We start from the raw sequence: 17,264 nt of genomic DNA, 5'->3' as shown, positions 1-17,264 counted from the left end.
TTAAAAATCCAGAGATACAACACCTTGCTATCCAGAGCTTTGCCTGGAGGCAGGATGACACAATGTGTAGATTAGGGCTATAAAGGGGGGTGTGAGTTTGAATTCTGATTGTGCCATTTACCACGTAACTAGCCTTGGGTGAGTCCCTTCAAATCTCCCTCAAATCTCCCATCCTCAGCTTTCTCATCTGGAAAATAGGAATCTGTGTCTCACTCAGAGAGTGTGTGTAACAACTGGTCAGTGCTTGGAAAGCTTCTGGCATGCAATAGATACTCGATAACTTGTATTTAAACATTACCCTAACGAGTAAAAACGAGATTTTTCTACCCTCAAGTGATGACAGTTGTCACTGACTTGTCTAGGCTTCACTTGAGCTGGAAGAAAAGTACACTTCTTGAATCTCAAAGAAATCCTGGATTTCCTTCACTAATTAATATTCAGCCAAGGACTCTAGCCTATTTTCATTTCTCTGAATGCTGTAAACCTCAGGTAATCAACCTCATTGTGTAGCTGCATTTCTCTCAACAAAGTTATTCATAACAAGATGACAATTAGGTGCAATTATCTCCAGAGACTGAATTGTAATCACCACAGAATGGAATTAAATTTCCATATTATAAAGAAATTTAGAAAGTGAGGTGTCTTGACACCTTTGGCAAACTATTCATTTGCTTGTCTTTTTGCACAAAGTTATAATTTAGAAAACTGTTTTTCCACCAAAACCCAATGGGACAGCTTACAGGTTTTCCCCTCAAAACTGGTATGTCCTTGGACAGGACTCCTCACAGGGGAAGAATTTAGATTTCTTGAGCCCAGGCTAAATTCCAGGCACTCTGATCCTAGTGTCCCTTCTTTCATCTGGCTTCATTCTAACAGCTGCTCCATAAAATTGGCGTTCAGAATCCCGTTCTAGGGATTTGGAAATTTAGGCTCAAAGAGATGAGGTAAATTACCCAATGTCTTCAGCATTCAGATTCAGTTTTGTCCTACTCCAAAGTCCACTATTATCAATACCACATGGCTTCTGTCAGACCGGTAGCAACATATTCTTTCTTCTACAAGCTGGTCAGACCCTGAGCCTAATGAGAATTCCACAACATGAGCAAAATAGTTGGTTCTTTTTCGTTGTCAGTAAAGTTGCATAAGGATAATATTCGGCTACTTCCCTCCTGTTAATATAATGTAATTAACATAACATAACATAATGTGATATGCTATAATATAAAATACACCTGGATCAGTGCCTTCCCCCCCAAGATCAAGTCCTCCCATAATCCTGAGTCTAATAACCACTTGGACATCCCATCCAGCACTTTCATTTCCTGATTTCCTCATCCCCAGTGAGTTTTCTCCAACTTCAGCCACTCAGTCTCATGGCCATGAGACTTTGTTACATAAAAACTATTTTACCACTCAGTCATTAGCCATGCATCCCACCATCTGTCCACTTTCTTTTACTTTAACAGTTCCCACTTTGACCATTCTTTGACCCCCCCATGTGATCTTCAGTCCATTAATCCTTCTGATTTCCCGCAATTCATTATCCCCTTCCTTTTTCCCTTAATTAACTTAGAGTCAACAGTCTATCATTTTCATTACACTCTTACCAATATCCTAAGATCCTTTGTCTCTATAAATCTATATAAACTAACTTAGAAAAATGATGACGATATATTAAGTGAAAAAGCGTGTTTAAAACTCACTATGAAGAATAGCATGAATTTTATAAAATATGTATATGGATGAGTGTTTGTATATATAGAGAAAAATATTCAGAAGAATATTTACCAGAATATTAACCAAGATAATTTGGGGATTTATAGGTAAACTATATTCTGACTCTCTTTAACAAACACATACCAATCTTATAATCAGGGAAAGCATATTATTTTCCAAATTGAAACTTTTTAATAAAGAACTGTGGAGGGATATCTTGACACCTCTCTTTCCTTCTGGGGAGTCAGAGTACTCTTGTTAGAAAGGTGTTTAACTAAACAGGCAGAATTCCAAGAAGGGTCTCACCCTGAGTTGTGGCTGTCAGGCAGGCAGATGGGATGTTGTCATTGTTCTTACAAGAGGCAACGCTGTCCCATGATGAAGGTAGGGGTCCTAGGCTTCTACCATCTGTTGTTCAGTGATCCAGTTACAGCCACTTTGGCAATCTTCCTGAAGAAGGCTTTTAGTTCCCCAAATTCAGCCCACCTGGGAACACTTCTGCTAACAGATCATCATTTGATAGAAAAATTTAGACATTTCTCGTTCCTTGGAAGCAAGCTTTCTCACATCAGGATTATACCCATACATACAACAAAACTTAGAAGCAGAGAGGACTAGGAATAAAGTCTGTCCTTTTGACTAAAAAAATATAAGCCAACATCCTTTTTCAAATAATATGAATGAGTCATAGAATCGAAAAATAATTTGTCCCTTAGTTGACATGAGAGAAGAGAACCTATAACAGAAGCTCTAATATTTCAGCCATTGCTTTTATCAATATCAAATAATGAGAAGACAAAAAAACTTTGGGATCAGATAGACCCGCATTTAAATTCTAACTCTTCCAGAGACCAGTTGTATGAACTAATGAAACCATCTACTATTCTTTCAGAGCCTCATTTTCTTCATTCACAAAATGACTATGACAGCACTCACTTCAGAAGGCTTCTGTGAAAATTAAAGGAGGCAATGATATAAAACTCCCCACTCAGTGCCTGGGACATCTAGGCGCCCAGTGTACTATTAAGTCCCCTAGCATTTTCTGTTCAGCCACTTGTCTTGAGAAAACCTCTGTGTCAACATGGGATAGATGTCTGGCTGCCTGGAGATGGGAGAGTTGGCTTGACCCCTTTATCAGTTCTAAATATCTCTTTTGAATCCCTGTAATGCTTCCTGCCTTCACAGTTTCAATGATGGTAGTATAATTATACCAACATTCTTTTGGTTTACATGATATATCTTTTTCCACTTTTTTACCCTCAACATTTCTGTATGATTTTATTTCAAGTGTTCTCCAGTAAGCCAAATATAGATGTATTGTGTTACTTTTATCTAGTGGGACAGACTTCGTCTTTAAATTGAAATATTTAGTTCACTTACATTTAATAGAACTACTGAAGTATTTGGATTTAAACATCTTATTATTTGCTGGCTATTTCTCCATCTCCTTTATATTTATATTTCTGTCTTTTTGTTTTCTTTTGCATTAACTTTTTAAAAAAATCTCCCTCTCCTTCCATTAACTTGCTTACTATGCTTTATTTTACTCTTCTTTTAGTGATTACTGCAGAGATTATAACCAGTATTTTGACATATTGTGATAGAATATAAATTAGTATTTTTTTTTACCATTTCCCAGACAATACAAAGACCTCTTTCTCACCTTATATCATTTTTGTTGTTTTTAAATTCTCTCTCATTACTGCTATCTCTGTACAGTCAACATACATTCATATTTACTCATATGTTTCTCCTTTCCAATATTCTTAATTTCTTCCTACATGTCTTTGCTTTCTCTACCATCATTTTCCTTCTATCTTTACTCTATTTCTTATAGGTCCGCTGGTGACATTTTTTGTCAATTTGTGCTTGCTTGATTTTTTTTCATAGAACCCAGGTTGACAATTACTTCTCTTTCAAAACATTGATGCATAATTCTACTGTCTTTTACCTTACCTCTTTTTAACAACACATTAGCTGTAATTTCTTTGAAGATAATATATCTTTCTTTTCTTGCTGCTTTGAAGATTTTTTTTTCTTTTTGTCTTTACTTTTCACCAGTTTTACAATAATGTGTGCAGGTTTGATTTTCTTTGTTATTATCCCATTTGAGTTCATAGTGGTTCCTGGATCTGTGACTTGAAGTCTATAATTAGACTTGAGAAAAAATCCAGTCTTCACCTCTCCATTTGTTGCTTCTGCTTCATTTTTTCATTTCTTCTTCTGCAACTATAATTATACACCTACTAGAATTTTTCACTATGCATCTATCTTCCTTGTATCTATTTTTTGGAATTTCCTATTCTTTTGTTTCACTTCTCTTTAATCTGAATATCTTCTTCTGATCTATCTCTCAGTTCACTAATTTTTTGTTTAGTTGCTGAACTTAATATCCTATTAAACCTACCCATTGACATCTTAATTTCTGTTATTATGTTTCCTGTTCTACAAATTTCCATTTGAAATAGAAATTTTATAGTTTCCTGTTTTCCTCTATCTTTTATGTCTTTGTACATATTAAGCATAAAAATTTTAAATCCCATGATAAAGAACTTCATTATCTGGATGCCTTCTGGAATTATTTCTTTTTGTTTCTTTGTTTGTTTGTTTTTAGTCAAGTATTTTATTTTTATACCTTTAAAAAATTTTGCTGGACATTACATGTATAAAATTTGTAGAAATAATATGACAAGAGATCTTGAAAAGAAGAAAGTTTGAGGACTTCTACTACAAGAAAATCTTATTATAAAGTTACAGTAACCAAGGCAGTGAGTTATTAGCACAGGAATAAGCAAACAGACCAATGGAATAGAATAGAATGTCCAGAAACAGACCCTCACATACAGATTCATGATAAAGATTCATGATAGAGATGACTTCAGTGGAATGGGGAAAGGATTATCTTCCAATAAACTGTACTGAGTCAGTTGGATATTTATATTGGGGGAAAAAATGAATCTTGACTCCTATTTTGTGGAGTGCTGGTAATGTTGTGTTCTTGGTCTGGGTGCTGGTTACATGTATGTGTTTGTTTTGTGAACATTCACTGAGGTATATGCTTTTTGTATATATTTTATACTTTAATGAGTGTTTTTAAATTACCTGTGAAAACCACTTTTATACAAAGCCACCAGTTCTCTTTAAATCCACATTATAAAAAATAAATAAAAATTAAAATAAAATTATATTAAAAAATAAAAATATCAAATATTAGCTTCCTGAGCATGATCTTATGACCTTGACCTGAGTTTTCCAATATGGTAGCCACTAGCTACATGTGGCTACTGAGAACTTCAAACATGACTATTAAGCACTCAAATATGGCTAATCCAACTGAGAAACTGCTTTTAAATTTTTATTGAATTTTAAAACTTCTCAACATAGTTATTAGGGGAAAAAAATGAGTGTATAGAACAACTTGGGTATGTGAATTTACTTTTTCAACTGTAAGTTTTATAAAATCTTAAAAAGAAAACAAGTATTTCTGATAAAAATTTAGTATCTGAATTGAGATGTACTGTAAGTGTAAGATATACACTAGATTTGGTGTGGGAAAAATGTAAAAATCTCACTAATTTTTATATTATTACATGTTGAAATGATAATATTTTAGATACAATGATTTAGTAACACATTATTAAAATTAATCATACCCATTTATTTTAGTTTCATTTTTCCTGCACATAATTGGTTTATTGAAAAATCTGATTCATTGTGATACAGCATAGAATTGCTTTGTTATTTTTCTTTTCTTTTCTTTTCAAGTAGGGTCCACACCCAGCACAGAGCCCAACACAAGGCTCAAAGTCCACCATGAGATCAAGACCTGAGCCAAGATCAAGAGTCAGATGCTCAACCGACTGACCCACCCAGGTTCCCCTCTTTCTTTTTTTAAATTTTAATTCCAGTATAGTTATCTTATAGTGTTATATTAGTTTCAGGTATACAATATAGTAATTCAATAATTTTATATATTACTCAGTGCTCATCATGATAAGTATACCCTTAATTCTCTTCACCCTTTCCCCCACCCACCTCCCCTCTGGTAACCATCAGTTTGTTCTCTATAATTAAGAGTCTGTTTCTTGGTTTGTCTTTTTCCTTTGTTCATTTTTTTGTTTCTTAAATTCCACATATGAGTGAATCATATGAATTTTTTTTTCTCTGACCAACTTATTTCACTTAGCATTATATTCTCTAGATCCACCCATGTTGTTGCAAGTAGCAAGATTTTATTCTTTTTTATGGCTGAGTAATATTCCATTAGAGATAGATATAGATATAGATAGCACTTCTTTATCCATTTATCTAGTGATGGACACTTGGGCTACTTCTATAATTTGACTATTGCAAATAATGCTACAGTAAATATAAGGGTGAATATATCTTTTCAAATTAGAATTCATTTTCTTTGAGTAAATACCCAGTAGTAGAATTACTAGATCATATGGTGGGTCTATTTTTATTTTTTGAGGAACCTCCATACAGTTTCCCACAGTGGCTGCACCAGTTTGCATTCCCACTAACAGTGCAAGAGGGTTCCTTTTTCTCCACATCCTCGCCAATATTTGTTGTTACTCGTGTTTTTTATTTTAGCCATTCTGACAGGTGTGAGGCAATATCTCATTGTGGTTTTGGTTTGCATTTCCCTGATGATGAGTGATGTTGAACATCTTTTCATGTGTCTGTTGGCCATCTGGATGTCTTCTTTGGAGAAATGTCTGTGTCTTCTGCCTACTTTTTAATTTGATTATTTGGTTTTTTATGTGTTGAGTTGTATAAGTTCTTTATATTTTTTGGATACTAATCCTTAATCAGATAAGCCATTTGCAAATACCTTTTCTCATTTAGTAGATTGTCTTTTAGTTTTGATGATATTTTCCTCTGCTATGCAGAAGTTTTAATTTTGATGTAGTCCCAGTACTTTATTTTTGCTTTTCTTTCCCTTGCCTGAGGAGACATATCTGGAAAAATGTTGCTACAGCCAATGTCAGAAGAATCACTGCCTGCATTCTCTGCTAGGATTTTTATGGTTTCAAGTCTCACATTTAGGTCCTTAGTCCATTTTGAGTTTATTTTTGTGTATGGTGTAAATGGTCCAGTTTAATTCTTCTGCATGTATGTCCAGTTTTCCCAACACCATTTGTTGAAGAGACTTTTTCCCATTGCATATTCTTGCCTCCTTTGTTAAGAATTAGTTGACCATATAATTGTGGATTTCTGGAGTCTCCATTCTGTTCCATTGATCTATGTGTCTGTTTTTGTGTCAATACCCTATTGTTTTGATTACTACAGTTTTGCAGTATGTCTTGAAATCTGGAATTGTAATACCTCCATTTTTGTTCTATTTCAAGATCGCTTTGGCTATTCTGGGTCTTTTGTATTTCCATACAAATTTTAGGATTGTTTGTTCTAGTTCTATGAAAAATGCTGTTGTTTTTTTAATCGGGATTGCATTAAATCTGTAGACTGCTTTGGGTAGTATGGACACTTTAATAATAGTATTTGTTCTTCCAATCCATAAGCATGGAATACCATTTCATTTGTTTATGTCATCTTCAATTACTTTCATCAGTGTTTTATAGTTTTCAGAGTACAGGCCTTTCACCTCCTTGGTTAAGTCTATTCCTAGGTTATTTTAGTATTTTTGGTATAGTTGTAAATCGGATTGTTTTCTCTTTTTTCTTTTTTTTTTAAGATTTATTTATTTTAGAGGGAGAGCACATGCATGTGTGAGAGCACAACCGTCAGCATGGGGGGAGGGGTGGGGGAGGCAGTAGGACAGAAGGAGAAGAAGAGGGAGAAAAGCAGACTCCCCACTGAGCACAGAACCTGGACATGGGGCTCACTCCCATGACCCCAAGATCATGACCTGAGCTGAAATCAACAGTCAGACACTTAACTGACTGAGCCACCCAGGCACCCTGGGATTGTTTTCTTAATTTCTCTTTCTGCTCCTTCATTATTAGTCTATAGAAATGTAGTGAATTTCTGTATATTGATTTTGTATCCTGTGACTTTACTGAATTCATATGTTAGTTCTAGGAATTTTTTTGGTGGAGTCTTTAGGGTTTTCTATATATAATATTATGTCATCTGCAAATAGTGAAAATTTACTTCTTCCTTGCCAATTTGGATGCCTTTTATTTCTTTCTGTGTCTGATTGCTGTGGCTGGGACTTCCAATACTATGTTGAATGAAAGTAGTGAGAGTGGTATTTTAGTTTTCACTAATGTGCCTCTTAGAAAGTTTAAAATTGCATATACGTATTGCATTGTCTTTCTGTGGAGCAGAACTGACCTAGATGAAATAAATGTGGGAGAAACGTGAGAGAAAGGGTCTCTTTCTAGTTTTTACTCATAAAATGCATCAGCCTAATTAAAGATAACAAACATCAGTAAATATTCCTATTTGGATTTAACCTATAGATCAAATTTTTCTCAATCAAACACTTCTGGAATTGTTTGTTAAATGTAAAAAAAGTTTTATATATTTTCCAACCTACCAGGTAGCATCTGTTTTCATTTCAAATGTATTATTGTCTCCTTTGCTAGGCAGCAAGCTCCTTAAGACTTGAGACCAAGTCTTTTACCTTAACACTGGCTTGTCTGAACAAGTGTTAGGCACTCAGTAAGTCCTTGATGGTTAATTTCCAGAAGCTCTTCGGTGTAAAAGCTGAAAAAAAAAAAAAAAACAGCCAGTCTGTGAAAAGTGTTTTATTTGAAAAGCTGTTTTTTATTCTTTGTTTCTGCAAGATTGACTAGAAATGGAAAACGAGTATTTGCTGTTGTTGTCTAGAAATTTATCTATTGCTGCTTTAGAGCCCTGTGAACTATAAAGCTTCTACTGAAATCAAAGCCAAGGTGTAAAGGTGGATAATTGGATAATAAAGGAGACCTAGTAAAGGTCTACACTCTGAACTTTCTCTTTAAAATGTTTACAGATTATGGGGCACCTGGGTGGCTCAGTCAGGTAAGTGTCTACCTTTGGCTCAGGTCATGATCTCAGGGTCCTGGGATCAAGTCCTGCATCGGGCTCCCTGCTCAGCTGCGAGTCTGCTTCTCCCTCCCCCTCTGTGATCTCTCCACTTTCACTCTCTCTCAAATGAATAAGTAAAAAATCTTTAAAAAATAAATTAATAACAAATAAAATGTTTACAGGTTAATTACTCACATTTACCATTCCTCTTTCCTAAAACACCACTATATTCCAGAAAAGGGATAAAGACATACACCTGTGAGGATAAAAAGAACAGGAAGCAGCAGACAAAGATAGTAGGTTCAGAACTTAGAGACACGTGGAGATGGGGCAACTGTCTTGGCAAATCATAGAGTAGAAAGCTAACTACATGAGGAGCAGAGCCAAGAAGCAAGAGGGTTTATGATAAAGAACACCCAAAGGCTCACAAATTGGAGGTTCCAGAGACCTCTGAAGTATGGTAGGCATAGGGAAGAAGAGAATGGTTGAAAGTTTGCATAGGGAAACTTAAGTTTCTTTTCCCCACTATCTCCTTTTCAGAGGAGAATATGTTTGACTGATACTTGAGGATCCCCCAACAAAACAGCAGGTCTTTGCTTGATAACCCTATAGTAAAGCCAACCACTTAACCATGCATGTACACATGTGCACTGCTTCTGCACAGAACATCAATCTTAAACATGAAACGACAGCTAAGAATCGGGAGACATTTAAGAAAATCCTACACACGGAAGACTGATATTAAACAGAAATAAGTCTGACAAAGAGACAATGAAGCAGAAGAAAATTTACCCCAACACACTCACAATAAATATGCACAAGAGAAGTTTCCTTCTCTAGAAAACAAGAAGAGGAAGCTATAAAAAGGAACACCAGATTTTTTAAAAAGTTTATAACTTTTGAGGTAGGGAGAAGATTCTAAGATCTCTCAGCGAGGGAAAAATAATCACCTGAAAGGATCAGTAATCAGAATTTCATCAGATTTCTCAATCATGATGTAAGAAGCTGCAATGTAGATGACAATGTGGAAGACAATGGAGTGACACTTTCAGAGTCTTCGGGAACAAGATGCATACTGCATTTCTAGATGCAGCTAAACTATAAAATGAGAGCAGTGGTAAGAAAAGAAACATTTCCAGATATGTCATGCCTCAAATAATTTATCTCGCAAGAACTCTTTCTCAGGAAATCAGTGCAAGATATATGACACCAAAATGAAGGCACAATCCAGGATGGAGGAAAACTGAGCACCTAGAAGATAGGTACTCTACCCAGCAGAGTAGTGAACAGAATTCCCAGTCTGGTGGAGAAGGAAAAATCCCAGGATGAACACTATGCAGCAGCCCAGATTCAAACAGGATGACAGAGAGCTCCAGAAGGAGAAGATGACACGGGGTATGTTTTAACATGCAGACATGAGGTTTACTCTTCTAGTGCAAAGTTTGGCATGAATGATTGATAGATACGGTAGAAATTCAGCAAAAAAAAATGTTTTAAATGAAGCAGTTGGTAAGTTTAGGCAAAACAAAGTTTAGTCATCACAGGAACTGTATGACTCAGCTCTGAATAATAACGTGAACACTGAATGATGATTTAACCAAAATGATGACACAACTATATAGGGGTCAGGGAAGTGTGTGTGGTGGGGGTAGAACATAAGACAGCAAATTCTCACTTATCAGAGTAGTTTTTTTTAATAGTTACTAACATTGAAATATCAATAGATAGCAGTAGATATCTGATGCTGATATCAATAAATATTAATAGAAATATGCTATTTAGAAATCAGTAGATAGGGGCACCTGCGTGGCTCGGTCGGTTAAGTGTCTGCCTTTGGCTCGGATCATGATCCCAGGGTCCTGGGATGGAGCCCCAGGTTGGGCACCCTGCTCAGCAGGGAGTCTGCTTCTCCCTCCACCCTTCCCCTTGCTCCTGTTCTCTCTCTCAAATAAATAAGTAAAATCTTTCAAAAAAAAAAAAAAAGAAATCAGTAGTTAAATTCCAGAATATATACTCCCAGAAAACTTCATAGTGATTGCTTCCAAGAAATCACCCCTGGAAAATGAGGGAAGTATGGAGGATAAGGGACTATTGGTTTCTTTATGTGTGACTATTTGTCTCTCAGCTATGTATATGCGTTGATTTTTCTTTAAAAAAAGAAACTAAAATTTATTTTTTAAGTAAAAAACATATACACATAATTCTTCAACATATATGTGTCTCATTTGAATGTGACTCCACTCCTTGGCTCCTTGGGGTCCCAGCTTCATCAGTTTTATCCTGAACATGCCCCATGTTCCTGGTGCTGGCGAGATGCTTTCCTGAGATTCACTCACAGGATCCTCACAACTATATGAGGAAGTTCACTGGAATTCTCTTTTCAAATAAAGAAATAAAGAATCTGAAATGGAATAAAAAAATCAAGTTCCCAGAATTCCTTGGAGCTAACGGTGATTCGGTGACATATTTCTGTCCAAGAAGATGTAAACAAAAGTCTGCAGGTGCTTCATCTTCCTTGCAGCAGGAACATAGGTATGCTGCAGCCCTCTTGAAACAAGAAACATACAAGCCACACACAGAGAATGAAGGCTGGAAACAGCCTGGATCGCTGACCTTTTTAGTGAACCACCAAGCCATTCAGGAGTGTCTACTTCCAGACTTCTTGTTAAGTGAGGAAAATAAAAGTGTTTAAAAATACTTAAGCCACTCTAGTAAGATTTCTATTGCACAACCCTGTTGATACAGGCTCCAAGCCTCTTCTCGTTCCCAGATCCTGTTGTCCCTCAGATGTCAAATTAAAACCGTCAGGGAAGCAGAGCATGGTTCCAAGTACAGATTTCCCCCTTGGAGTTGTTCTTTCACATTTCTCTCTGAAGGTGCATAAAGGTGGGAGGCTCCTGAGAAAGTGTTGGTGAATTGCAAAGTCACAGAAGCAGCCAACTTCCTGAGACATGAGTCATTATTTCCTTGGCTCGGTGGGCTAATCAATAGAAACTTTCCTTTTGAAGCCTGTTGTTGGGATCACTTAAGATGGCAGAATGGCATGAGCACAGTTGTAGCCCAGAGCAAAGCAGGAATCACACTGGACTTGCCTGGCGGGTTTTTTTTTTTTTTTTTTTTTGCATTTTTAAAGTTTATTTTGGTATAAGTAACAAACGTAGGAATGATATTAAAGAGTAAAGAAAAAAAAATCACCTCTTCTTTACCACAAATATTTTTATCTTGAATTTTGAGTTTATTCAGAGTCCAGGTACTCATGTATTCTTACTTTTCATCACTGTAATCATATATGCAAATTTTCACTTTGCCTTAACATTATCACAACAAACCATAAAAGTTTTTCATACTCTTCATTTTAATAACCTATTCTTTTAACAAATACCTACTATGTGATAGGCAGTAATGTGAAAACTACAAACTGAATAATATTTCATCAAGTAGATGTATCATGTTTTACTCAACCATCCCACTAAGAACGGACATTGACTTCTTCTCCAATTTTTCCTTTTATAGATGAAAGATGCTGCTGTGATCATCTTCATAGGCATAGCTTTTGGCTTCTGATAATTAGTTCCAATTGTGAGTAGTGAGATTACTAGATCAAAGGGTAAGGCTATCTGGAGGTTCTTAACCATAAATATTTTCACTGGGGACCTCAGCTACCTTCTTCAGATCAGCATCTTTTGAACCGAAATCTCAAATGGGTGCCTCTGGCTAGAAGAACCCAAGTTACATGTCTTTGTTGTAGTAGTGAGGCAAGTTGGAGAAGAAGTGACTAATTTCTACCTTGAGACACTGAGATGTATGAGGGAAATTTCCCAATGTAGAAATGTGTTTAAAAAATATTAGCATCTGGGTGGCACCTGGGCCGCTCAGTCAGTTAAGCGTCTGACTTGATTTCAGCTCAGGTCATGATCTCAGGCTCCAAGGATTAAGCCTCAAGTTGGGCTCCCTGCTCAGCCGGGAGTCTGCCTCTCTCCCTCTCTCTCCCTGCTCATCGCCTCACTTGTGTGCATGCTCTCTTGCTCTCTCTCTCTCTCAAATAAATAAATTTTTAAAAATAAAATAAAATAAAATAAGAAGTATTAAGCCAGCCCAAACTTATGCTGTCTTTTTGTATACTGAATTGACTGGGCCAGTTCTCCCAGCTGACCCTATAATATGGCTTCATCTTTTACCACTCAACTGAAACTATTCTTATGAAGGTCCCACTTGACCTTATATCCACCAAATTTACTGACCACTTTTTATCTCTTCTCTTGCCAAGTGCCCCAACTTTACTTTGGTATTCCTCCTCCTCTTTGAAACTTAATGCTTTGGTTTCCATGACATTATACTTGATGAGTTCTCTTTCTTCGTATCAGACAGTTCCTTCTTGGTCTCCTTTTTGATCTTCCTCCACTGACCCCCAAATATTGGTTTCCTTGATGTTTCACATGTAACTGTATCTTCTCACAACTGGAGATAATTTTCTCAAGCAAGATCAATCTCCCTCATCAACTACCACCTTGTATCAGTCAGACTTGGGATAGGAAAAAAAAAAAAAAAACACTTTGTATACGTCAAATATAAAAGGCTTAAATACAGGAAACAACAAACCTTGGAAGGACTATGGATAGTGAAGGTCAGAGGAGTCACCACAGATGTTCTCAGGGGTCATTTTGGCTCTCTTGATCTGAGTGAGTAGTTCTAAAGAGCTCTCCTACAGGCTGCTTTGAACCTCACGTCTCCCTACATCTTCCTGCGGTGGGCTCTGGAAAGTAATGGCCTTTTCTCTTTTGTCTTCCAACTCTCTGCTGCATCCTGTCTTGTATCTGTGTAGTACATGTTCTAGAGCAAGAGCATCCAGTCACAGAATCCCCAGAAAAATTGAGATTCACTGTGTTTGGACTCCTGTAGGTACATGTTCAATTCCAAACCAATGCCCAGCTCTATGGGTGATGCATGTGACTTGTCTGGGCTCATCAGTAGAGGCCATGCTCCTAAACCCAATGTGATTGGCTTAACCTAGTCACATGCTCTACACCCGTGGAGCCACAGGTGGAGTCAGCTTCCCAGAACCAAATAGATCCCAGCTGAAATCAAAGTCTCTTGGAGAGGGGGAAGAAGGAAAAGAGGAATCCTCAGGTGTCCATTGTCCAACCCTACCTCCACTGTCTTCATTTTCTCCTGCAAAAGCACAGGAGTCTTGTCATAACCAGTAACTCCCTCTGTACTCCATGGTCCTCACTATAGCCAGAGTCACTTATGTAACATATAAATCTGACCCTGTCACTTCTGTCCCCTTCACCTAATTCTAGATAAAGTCTCTGTGATCTGGTCCCATTTCCCTTACGTTCATCTCTCTAATCCCAGCCTCACATTTTATGCTGCAGTAGCATCCAAATACCACATGCCTGCCACCATGCCTGGCATGAGGTATGTGCTCTACCAGTGGTTACTGAGCAAGTAAATAAATGAATAAATGAGGTGAGAGGAGATTATTTATTTTCATTCTAAAATAAAACTCAGGCTAAGGTAGACTTCTGGTTCTTTTGTATCTCACTTCCCTCCCATCCTACACAGGGTCTCTGTGCACAGTGGGTGTTCAAAGATGCTTGTTAGCTGACAAAATTAGCACATTCATTTTACTACCCAAGAAAGAGCTCCATTGAGTTTTGATTCCTGGCAAATTTAAAAAGATTTTCTGGGTGTTAAAATTATTGGGCTGTTGTAGGGAAAAAAAGTGGGTGAAGGAACTCATTAGCTCATTAAAATACAATGAAAGGAACATAATTAAAACATTTAGGCAATTTCTGGATCACAGAAAATGAATAATCAAGAGGTACAAAACAAACTCCCCAACAGTCCTTGGCTGTGACAGGCGACACTTCCAGCTTTCTCTTCACACTGTCAACCGGCTGGCTCCAAACCCTCTCCTCTCCCCCTCCTTACAAGAAAATGTGTTTTAATGAGCTTTATTCTTAGCCCAGAACCTGGAAGTAGGGGCAGCATAGAGCTTGGCAGGAAAGCCCTTGAAAACCTCAAGGGGAGAGTGGGGCTTTCCTACCTCTGTCCCTACTCTTAGTAGTTTGTTTTTGTTTTGTTTTGTTTAAAGATTTTATTTATTTATTTGACAGAGACAGAGACAGCAAGAGAGGGAACACAGGCAGGTGGTGGGGCAAAGGGAAAAGCAGACTCCCCACTGAGCAGGGAGCCCTATGCAGGGCTCCATTCCAGGACCCTGGGATCATGACCTGAGCTGAAGGCAGATGCTCAACCAGCTGAGCCACGCAGAGGTCCCCACTAGTTTGTTTTTGGCCCAACGACTGTACCTGTCACTGTGCTCAGCACCTTACACATACCCCATTGAATCACCACAAATGAGATACATATAATTCTCTTTCTTTCATCAATGAGACTAAGGCCCAGTAATATGCCCAAAGTCACACAGCCAGCTGATAGAGTCAGAATGCACATAAACAGTTCCAACCAGCCTCTCTCAGGAGCCCCTGCTTTTAATCACTATGCAAACCTGAATAATCAGAGTATTCTCCCTCTGCAATTTCAGTAGCATTTGGTCCCGCAGGGCCTAGAATGGGAGGACTCAGTCTGCCCCACCCCACCCCCACACCATCAGGCACAACAGTCAGCTCTTGCACATTGGGTGGGTGGCTGATGTCATTCCGGTTACCCTCACGACCCTACTCCTTGAAACTTTTACCCTCGCACCTCCTGCTGTGCCTTCATTTCTTTACCCCTCACATGGCTCCTCACCTCGCCCCCGCCCACAAGTTCCCAGCGATCACCAAGTGTCCTTGAGCTCCTCCTTGTGACATGCACTCTCTGGAGATCTGATGGCACAGAAGGAACAGCAGTGTCTCATCTGAAGATGCTCAGAGGAAGAACACAGGATTAGAAAGCTCTGGCAGCAATAACCAGAGGGAGAAGTACTGTCAGGCAGGGGGACTGGGACCAGGAAATGGGAACAAGTCTGATTTCGACTTTAGACACTATGCTGCTTTCATATTCACTGTGTCCCATGATCCCACTATGAAGCCACGTAGCTCTTCTACTCACTCACTAGCATACTGTCTGTGCCACACACTGAGATTGTCACACCCAGGGCAAGCCAATCAAGTCCATTTTATAAATGAGACCTGGTTCTCAGTGGGTGTTCATAAAATTTTTTATCCTCTCATCTAGGTTAATTATTCTTGCTAAGGAGAAACTAAGGCTCTGGTTCATGGCAGTCCGTAACAAAATTTTTAAGTGTAAAATATTTTTTAAAAATATTTAAAAATTGTATACCTCTGTTACTTATGCCCAGATATTGTTCTGTATCTCAAGACACAGAATAGTGCCTGGCACATCACAAAGATAGACTTACTCCCCTCAGCTTGACTAATATTTATATAGGTTTTTTTTCTTGACCTCCCTTTTCTTAGGGCATTGACATTGGAAAATTAGCAATTATAAATTCTTTTTCTGGCTCTTTGAGATGTAAATCTTCTCCCAGGCTTTTGCCGATTTTACAACCCAAGAGCGCTGTTCTCGAGAACCTGGGAGCCATCACTTTGGAATGTAATCGTGGAAAGAGCTAGCGCCCCCATCTCCTGGTCTCTGTGGGTTGGTAGGAGCCTGTGTTAGTCAAGGTTCTACATGGAAACAGGAAGGCACAATCCAGGCCACACAATATATAGACATAGCTTTCACACTTTTCCCCTTGACACAGTCCCAAAGCCTTCCAGGGAATAGATGGGAAACCAAGAGTGGAATCGGAAGACAAGTTCAATCAATCATCGAAAAGGCCAGAGTCGAAATTGCAGCTGACAGAATTTCTGCCTGAAGTCTTGACAAAAATAATGTGTCTGAAGAAATAATAGAGCTAATATCATAGATGTTCAGTGAAGGGAGACATGCAGAAATGGCAGAAAGAAAAATGTATCAAGGTGGAAAGTGAACGAGACTCTATTCTTCCAGAAGCACTGAATAAAAGCAGACTGGCCAAGAGAACCGCCCAGCCAGGGAGGGATCCCCAGGCTCCCTCAGTGCGAGGAACGCCTGGGCCTCTTGCTTCTCTACTTTGTGCTGCTTCCCCTACGACACAGCACCCATTAGATGCTAACAGCTCCAGCTCAAAAAGAACAAGGAAAGGAGAGAGGAGATAAAAGGGATGATGACATTTGAGTCCTTTGTAACAGTTCTGGGCAGGGACCAAACTTCCTGTTAACCAGGACAAAGGCAAAGCTAGGAGAAAGGGGTTTCCTTCCTGGTAGACCTCGGATCTTCCAGTTGGTGGAGTCCAGGAACAGACCCCTGTCACCCATTATTTGTGGGCCTCCTGACATCACATTCCTTTGGGCCAGTTAAGCTTCCTTGGGCTCTGACAGCCATGGTGGGGTATGTCCATTTCTCTAGGAATCATCTGATTGTTTGGCATCCAGTGCCTGGACCTCCCCTCCCTATTCTGGTGGCTTAGCACCCCAGAAAGTTTCGCTCCCTCCATAGTTCTTTTTTTTCTCACTTTTTTAACTAAGGTACATGCATATAATAAAAAAAAAAAAACTGAAACATCCCCCCAATCCTGG

Source organism: Mirounga leonina, unplaced genomic scaffold, assembly GCF_011800145.1.
Source record: "Mirounga leonina isolate KUSES-001 unplaced genomic scaffold, KU_Mleo_1.0 Mir_114, whole genome shotgun sequence".
NCBI classification, from domain to species: domain Eukaryota; kingdom Metazoa; phylum Chordata; class Mammalia; order Carnivora; family Phocidae; genus Mirounga; species Mirounga leonina.
This window is presented reverse-complemented; position numbering follows the sequence as displayed.